The sequence below is a fragment of the Mus caroli genome, chromosome 15 (assembly GCF_900094665.2).
Source record: "Mus caroli chromosome 15, CAROLI_EIJ_v1.1, whole genome shotgun sequence".
NCBI lineage: Eukaryota > Metazoa > Chordata > Mammalia > Rodentia > Muridae > Mus > Mus caroli.
The window spans coordinates 45,478,728-45,485,748 of NC_034584.1; positions in this window are offsets into that span (position 1 = coordinate 45,478,728).

Consider the following 7,021-nt stretch of genomic DNA (forward strand, 5'->3'; position numbering starts at 1 on the left):
TGGTTTCTGTTAGTAAGATTATTACGTTTACCTTTCACCATCTGGTAATCTCTGGAGTTAGTTGTTATAGTTGTCTCTGTTTAGAGATTGTTCTTCTGGTGATTCTGTTAGCCTCTATCAGCAGACCTGGGAGACAGGCTCTCTCCTCTGAGTTTCAGTGGTCAAAGCACTCTCTGCAGGCAAGCTCTCCTCTTANAGGGAAGGTGCACAGATATCTGGCATTCAGACCTCCCTCCTGGCCGAAGATGAAGGCCCAAAACAGGACCTGTTCCCGAAGTTGAGTTTCGTCGCCCTGTCCCAGAAGCTGTTAGCTTCTGTATTCCACACTCTCACCTGTGCAGAATACTCTTGGCGGAGTCCTGGAACCAAGATATCTGCTGCCGATGCTCAGGCAAAGCGCTCCCGGACCTGCTGTTTCTATTTCAATTTCAGGTCTTGAACACTTTTATTCATTTCCTTCAAGTATTTCTTTGTTTATTTTCTCTTAGCTTTATTTAAGGGATTTATTCATTTTTGGCCAAGTAACGGTCTGTTTTTTCCTGACTTTCTTTAACAGATTTATTCCTTTTCTCCTGATGTGTGTGTGTGTGTTTCTTTAAGGAATTTATTCATTCTTTAATTTAAGGACCTCTATCATCTCAATACATATAGTCTGTTTTAAGGTCTTTCCTTATTCCTCAGAAATGTTGAAATATTCAGGACCTGCTGTAGTAGGATAGATGGGCCAGTGTGAACACATGTTGCTCTGGTTGTTATTTATTTGTGTTTTTACTTTAGCATCTAGGCATCTGGGTTTGGGGTGATTATATGTCTAGGTGTTGATTTCTAGAAGATCACAAGGTTATGGTTTGTGGGATCCATTGGAGGAGTAGAAAGGGAGAAAGGGAGTCTGCAACTGGGACAAGCCTGAGAAATTAGGGCTTCTTGGCAAATAGAGAGATCAGAGAAGGTTTGTGGGTAGCCTACCTGCCTAAAACTTTTTAAAGGACTATGAACATCCTTAGAATAATTTTCTTAATTTATCCAAAATCTACACCTGAATCAAGAACAAACTAAGTATGTTAGGTATGAATTTAATTTCTCCTTAGCAAAGCTATTGCCTAACACTAAATTTCTATTTTCCATCCTTTGGTACTGTCTTCTTTCCCCTGTCTTCAGTTACAGTCAGGTTGAAAGGTATAATACCAAAGTTCCATTATGTGAAGGATCAAGTATCTCAGAGTTTGCTAAATATCTCTACTAAATCAGATTCTGCTTAGTATAATTTAATATTTTGCTGGTAAATTTAGGAGGAAAACCACGTATTCCTCAACCTTATAGAGTATTTGGGAACAGATTAATGCACTCTATAATGTCTATTGATTACTCACAATTGTTCAAACATGATTTTTAAAAAAAATAACTCTTTATCAGATATTCTAAAGTCTTTCAGGAAACAGGGAAATATACTCTACTAGCTGTTGTAATAATGGAGAATAGCACTGGCATTAAAGACAAGTTCTTAAGGAGATGGTTGCTCACCACTTTACCTGGTCTTCAAAGCATCCTAGAAGACATAAAATAAGGATCATCTACATAGGAAAATGCATATGAAGAAAGAGTATGTTTTAGAGATATTCAGAGTGAGTAAAGGGGGGAGAAAAAAAGCAGGAAAGAGGCAATATGGATATGACTAATATAAAGCAGGCCACATTGTTTAAAAATTCCAGTTGGCAACAATATGAACTAACCAGTAACCCCAGAGTTTGGGTCTCTAGCTGCATATGTAGCAGAAGATGGCCTAGTCGGCCATCATTGGGAAGAGAGGTTCCTTGGTCTTGCAAACTTTATATGCCCCAGCATAGGGGAACACCAGGGCAAAGAAGTGGGAGTGGGTGGGTAGGGGAACAGGGTGGGGGGATGGTATATGGAACTTTTGGGAGAGCATTTGAAATGTAAATGAAGAAAATATCTAATAAAAAATTGAAAAAAATCCAGTTGGCACTGATGTCAAAATTAGGGAAGTTTTACCCTTTCTTGACTGTGGTTGTTGTAAGAATTAAATGAGATAATGAATGAGTGCTATAAACCTTAAATCCTGACATACAACAAATAACACTTAGAATTGAAGGACATTGGCATGGAGGACTCTGACCCCATAACAACTTTCATCCATCTTGTCTACCTACCACCAACACAGTAGCCCCAGTAGCAATGTTTATTTCACCTGGATGCTGCAGATTTCTTATGCTGATAAACTGTTCTCCACAGTCTCTTTTTCTCCTGAAATTACTTCCAAGTATGCATAAGATTAGAAGTAAAGAAAGTCTACTTATGCTAAAGTTTAAATGGGAGTCTATTAAGTTGGTATTGCTTCTATCTTTACAACATGTCTCTCTTTTTTTTTATTAGATATTTTCTTTATTTACATTTCAGATGCTATCCCAAAAGTTCCCTATACCCTCCCCCTGCCCTGCTCCCTAACCATCCACTCCCACTTTTTGACCCTGGCATTCCCCTGTACTGGAGCATATAAAGTTTGCAAGACCAAGGAACCTCTCTTCCCAATGATGGCTGACTAGGCCATCTTCTGCTACATATGCAGCTAGAAACACAAGCTCTGGGGGTACTGGTTACTTCATATTGTAGTTCCACCTATAGGGTTGGAGACCTCTCCAGCTCCTTGGGTACTTTCTCTAGCTGCTCCATTGGGGGCCCTGTGTTCCATGCTATAGATGACTGTGAGCATCCACTTCTGTATTTGCCAGGCACTGGCATAGCCTCACTCAAGACAGCTGTATCAGGGTCCTTTCAGCAAACTCTTGCTGGCATATGCAATAGTGTCTGGGTTTGGTGGCTGATTATGGGATGAATCCCTGGGTGGGCCAGGCTCTGGATGGTCCATCCTTTCACCTTAGCTCCAAACTTTGTCTCTTTAACTCTTTCCAATGTTGTTTTGTTCCCTATTCTAAGAAGAAATGAAGTATCCACACTTTTGATCTTCGTTGTTCTTGATTTTCTTGTGTTTTGCAAATTGTATCTTGGATATTCTAAGTTTCTGAGCTAATATCCACTTATCAGTGAGTGCATATCAAGTGACTTCTTTTGTGATTGGGTTACCTCACTCAGGATGATATCCTCCAGATACATCCATTTGCCCAAGAATTTCATAAATTCGTTATTTTTAATAGCTGAGTAGTACTCCATTGTGTAAATGTACCACATTTTCTGTATCAATTCCTCTGTTGACGGACATCTGGGTTCTTTCCATCTTCTGGCTATTATAAATAAGGCTGCTATGAACATAGTGGACCATGTGTCCTTATTACCGGTTGGAACATCTTCTGGATATATGCCCAGGAGAGCTATTGCTGGATCTTCTGGTAGTACTATGTCCAATTTTCTGAGGAACGACCAGACTGATTTCCAGAGTGGTTGTACAAGCTTGCAATCTCACCAGCAATGGAGGAGTGTTCCTCTTTCTCCACATCCTCACCAGCATCTGCTGTCACCTGAATTTTTGATCTTGGCCATTCTGACTGGAGTGAGGTGGAATCTCAGGGTTGTTTTGATTTGCATTTCCCTGATGATTAAGGATGCTGAAATTTTTTTCAGGTGCTTCTCAGCCCTTAGGTATTCCTCACTTGAGAATTTTTTGTTTAGCTCTGTACCCCATTTTTAATTGGGTTATTTGAATTTCTGGAGTCCAGCTTCTTGAGCTCTTTGTATAGATTGGATATTAGTCCCCTATCAGATTTCAGGTTGGGCAACATGTTTCTTAGTGTAATAATGTCTTAGATAAAGAATTTCCTATAACAGCCAGAGTTTCAAACACAATGGCAGACTTACAATAAAGTTGCCATGCATTCATCTTCAGACCCCTCTAATGAACTCTGAGTAGGTGACTTTCTCTAGCAACAGGAGGAGAGCCATGGCCAGCACTAGAGCAGAAATCCAGTTCTGCATTCCACACATTTCTGGCCCATATGGGTGGGAAAATTATGCCATCATCTAGTTTATTCCTGGCATTGGTGGATCATGTGTTATTCAGCATTTTGAGATGTCTACATAAATAATAAGGTTAAGTTCATATTTAAGGCCATGGTTAACTGAGCTGTAAATATTGTTCAAAGACAGAAGCTATGAGTTCTCACAAGACACAAGCAATAAAGTCAAACAATTTTTATAAGGAAGTTAAGAGGAATCCAACTGGTTCCTTCCAACATGGGAAACTCCAACCCTCACAATTCCTGAAGACCTTGAAGGGCCTCATGGTTCCCAACTCATCCTTCTACAGGACATATGGGCATCTTTGCTACCCACAATGCATTCTTCAATGGCAACATTTCCAAAATCCTGGGAATCTTTTAGGATCAGATAAAGAAGGTTATGAATGTCTATAAATAAGAACATCTTAATATGGTTATCAGTCTTGCCCACTTGTAATTTGGAAGGGATACAGTGCAGTGGTCCTCGGCCTGGGTCATCAATTTGTCATAGCTCAACTGCACAATGTTTAAACTGGGATACCTCTTACCACATAGTTTCTGAAAGGAAAAAAAAAAAAAACACCTGGGGAGTTATAGAACTTGGTTGATTAGTACAGTAAAAGGTGTGGCTGGCTGCTGTCTCTAGGTGCTTTGGTTTTAAAAAAAGTGTTCATGCTAAAGACACTATTCATTATAAGTAGCACAGGGTGTGGTACTCCAGTGTTTCCATGTTTAGCAATTACAGGCAGAAACTATTAAGTCCTTTGAAACCAAGTCAAAAAGTAGACAAGCCTAAAATAAGAAGGGCCATAAGACGGGCCACACCCCTCTTTATTGACTTCCTTCAACCTCCCCCCCTTCTTGATTTATAGCAAAACGTTTTCAATCTTCCTTACGAGATATGTGTTATAATCTCAGCACTGAAACCCTGTTAAATTTGATAACATCTTCTTCAAACAAAATAAAAGTAGCACTAACGTAAATTGTCAACATAAGTAGAGTTAAATCTGCCCAGGAGTCTTTATTTTAAAAAGGTTGCGATTCAAATTTTGACTCTTCATGTTGAAACAGATGGGTAAAACAGGAATAATTCTTACAGTACATCACTTACAAACTCACTATTCATACAAAGGATTTACGCCTATAAAGTACCAGCAAAATGCCTTTACTCCTCATTTTCCAAATATACTTGAACATAAAACTACACCTGTGGTCCCAGCTATCACCCCCAGGGTAAATAAGCTCTACATTCCTCTCCCACTCAATCCTCTGGTTCTGCCAGCTGAGTCGCACATTAGTCTCAGGCTGGAGCTGGCTGAAATGACTCATTCCTCCATCCTGTGCTTCAGCAGAACTTTTTTTTCTTCTCCTTTTTTTATTAATTATTATTTATTATTAGATATTTTCATTATTTACATTTCAAATTTTATTCCCTTTCCTTATTTCCCCTCGGAAAACCTCTCTCTCCCATCCCCCTCCCCCTTCTCACTAACCAACCCACTCCCACTTCCCTGTTCTGTCATTTCCCCTACACTGGGGCATCAAGCCTTCACAAGACCAAGGGCCTCTCCTTTCATTGATGTCCCACAAGGCCATCCTCTCAGCAGAACTTTTGGACTTCAAATGATACAATAAAATCTCTATGTCTGGACTCAGACTCCAAATTCTAAAGGCACTCTTCTCTTTCTTGTCTTGTTTCTCGACAGCAGACACGCTTCACCCCTACTCTGTTGACATACACAGCCTAAATATTGTGTGTCCTGAGTTATAATAGGGTTACAGTTGTTCTGGGTACTTTGTAGTGCTTGGCAGCATCACTAGCCTCAGCCTGCTGGGTGCCAGAAGCTGAATCCACTCCCCTAGGTTGAAACAAACGAAGGTACCTGTGGTCCTCAGTTAATTCTTATGAGTAAAATCATCACTGCCAGAAAAGTCAGCAGTCAACTCCATCCTACCTGTTGCTCTTTTACAGCTCCCTCAAAGTGTCCCTTGCTAATGTTCTTCCTCTTTCATTACTGTGCAACCAACCCCAGACCGCCAGAGAACATAGAGTATGCTTTGTCTTCTAGAGTACATTTTTGAATTCGATATGTTAAGATATGTCAAACTCAACCACCAACATCCAATACAGAGGATGAGAAATTTTTTAAAAGGAAATCTGAGAAATAGTTCTGGTGCCTCAAAATCCTGAGTGGCTTAGGTAAAATTTTGTAGTCTGGGGACTTTCGTACTGACTTTATCTTAAGAGCTCGACCCTGTGAGTTTAGAATAGAACCAATCACATAATTGTTATTTAACCATTAGTCTTGAAATATGATGTTATGGATATTGTGTTACACCAAGGAATAAGCGATTGAATGAGCATGAATGTATGTTGTTACATACACTCACGAAATCCTTCCTTAGGTAGTGTGATACTGGAAAATAATCACATCTAAATGTGTGGGGTTGTTCTAAGAACTAGGCTGATGAATGACTATTTCTGTATTTTCTATACCTTTTTCCAAAGTGATGTTTGAAAGATTCAAGTGGCAAAATGTGCAGCAGTAGCCAATGCTTAGTAAATACGCTCATAAGAACATCACTATTTCTTAACAATGATTAAAAAGCTCCCTGCTTTATTAGAGGCCAAGCCAGTAGCTTGAACCCTATGTAAGACCATGCCTATAACACCCGACACTCCTTGGAGCCCTACCTGAATGTTGCTAGGTAACTGTTGGGTGGAGCCTAGAAGGGATGTTAAATGCTAACAAAAACTGATTAAAGAACTGAGATTCTTTGAATTTCTCAGTTTTGTTTTGCTAATGTATGAATCTTTTATGCTCTATGAACCCACAGACACTGTGAGAGCTCGTATACACATATAAGAACATCCAGAAAGAGTTTTTCTAGTGTTCTCTGGTTCTCTACTCTCTGGTTCCTTACCATTTTCTTGTGTTGGTAACATTTATATTTATAGTAAAATTCAATACAGAATGCACTCAACTCACACGTGACTTTGAAGTAATTGTGTCATTTACAGAATTAGAGCTTTTTCTTTCTTTTTTTTTTTT